Consider the following 2,040-nt stretch of genomic DNA (forward strand, 5'->3'; position numbering starts at 1 on the left):
CTCTAAATAGAGCACAAGTGTCTTGGCAGTAGCGTAACTCTCCTTCAAGTCAAAAATCAGAAGTCCTTTACAGTCTCTATCTCTGAAGTCCTAGTTCAATTGTGATTGGTTTTTTTGATAAACCAAATGAGCACAAACCAACAGATAAAAAATATATATGTGCTAAAGGGCTCATAGTCAAATTACTAGTTTATATACCCTTTAATTCTTAAAGGCCCAATATATTTAGTGGGTGGCCAAATAATTACCCATTAAATTTATAGAGGCCTAGATTTCTGATTTCCTATCATATGGTTAATGGATTAATTCAACAATCCTCATAGCCATATTTGGGTCCAATTGCAAATCTTGTCAATTTTAGAAAAATAGTGGGTGAATCAAAATTGCTTATTGTTTTTCTTAGACATTGACAAAAAAATAAAAATGGTACAAAACCATCCAAATTTTTCACATGGGTCATCTACCCATGAAAATTCCAATGAGATTAAATTCAAATATCTCAAACACAAATTCTCAATTAATGGGCCACACTTACCCATTAATTTCAAAATTTCCCCATAGGTCATATACCTATGAAAATCCCCAAATTATCTCAAAGATACAAATTCTAAATTATTGGGTCACACTTACCCATTAATTTCTGAACCTTCGAACTACGTTGGTTTGATCCCTTTAAAAGGGTACGTAGGCAATCTAGAGATCCAATCTAGATGCAACCATCCCAAACATATTTCCATATCGAATCCCTGATTTATTCAGCTAAATTCACTCAAACTCCCCAATCAAACACATTCAAATTCTTCGTTTTGTGATGAGTCATTTATTCATCATGAATCTTTGAACTACGAGTGGCTTGATTCCCGCAAAGGATACGTAGGCATCCTGAGGTTGGACTTGGGAGCAGCTACAAAATCAAACACACACGTTCTGTTTTTTTTTATGATGGAATCAAAGGGTTTTCCCTTGAAGCAAGGGATTGTAATTAAGAGACTTGCGTCTCGAATGGGTCGAACCTAAAATAATAAAACCCCATTATTTAATTAGTGGTGGTGAAATTATATTAGGAAGATCACCATTTTCCTTCAACAAGGATCATAAAACAATCATTAAAATTAGAGCGTTCACGTGTTGTATCATAGAACTTAATGAGATGAGGAAAGGAGAATTTTTTTTATTTAAATAACTAAATAACAAGTGTTTTTTGCCATAGGTTTTTGACCTACACGTCTCGACAAAACTACTTAAGCCATAACATACATGAAAATGGGTTGTGCAAGAATCCACAGTTCCTTTATTTCTTATTTATTTATTTATTTATATTTACTTTAATTGAAATTGAAATAAAAGGAATATAAATAAAATAAGAAATATAAAAAATTAAGATAAGAAATGACACTCTGATTCGATATCATTTGATTCGATAATCATAGAAATCGAAATGAAATTTTTTTTTTAAATTTTCCAATCGTAATAACAAGCAAGTATTTTAGTTTTCAAATTAAAAAAATCCATTTATTTACGATTTGTTGGAACAAAAAGGGCGAGCTCGGCCTGGTCAGTACTTACCCGGGCCGTGGAATTAAAAAGCCCCTCCGGATCGGATGAAAAAAAAAATTATTAAGGGTTTTTTAAGCCTTATTTTTTATAATATAACATAGTATTATCTTTTTTCAATTGGGAGGAGAGATGGCTGAGTGGACTAAAGCGTCGGATTGCTAATCCGTTGTACGAGTTTTTCGTACCGAGGGTTCGAATCCCTCTCTTTCCGTTTTTGTTGATGACTCGATATTTTCTTTCGAATTTTTCGCGAGTTCTTTTTGTTTTTTAATAGTTAAAGATGTGTAATAAATAAAATACTACTAAGAGCATTTAAAAATCAAGCAAGGAAAACAAAAACCTTATTTTTTATTCTTCACGTCCAGGATTACGTCCTGGATCATTAGACAGGAATCCGAAGATAAAGAGAGAAACAAAGAATATCACTACCGTGTAAACAAATAGTTTTAGAGTAAGCATTACATAATCTCCAAGATTTTTTTA

The 2,040-nt window shown here is 32.3% G+C and overlaps 1 non-coding gene across 1 annotated transcript; it reads left to right on the forward strand.

Annotated features, from left to right (window-relative positions):
* Positions 1-1,680: 1,680 nt before the first annotated feature.
* TRNAS-GCU lies at positions 1,681-1,768 on the forward strand. Its single transcript has one exon. It is a non-coding gene; the product is annotated as a tRNA-Ser (tRNA).
* The last annotated feature ends 272 nt before the right edge of the window (positions 1,769-2,040 follow it).

This window comes from Prunus dulcis, chromosome 5, assembly GCF_902201215.1.
Source record: "Prunus dulcis chromosome 5, ALMONDv2, whole genome shotgun sequence".
NCBI lineage: Eukaryota > Viridiplantae > Streptophyta > Magnoliopsida > Rosales > Rosaceae > Prunus > Prunus dulcis.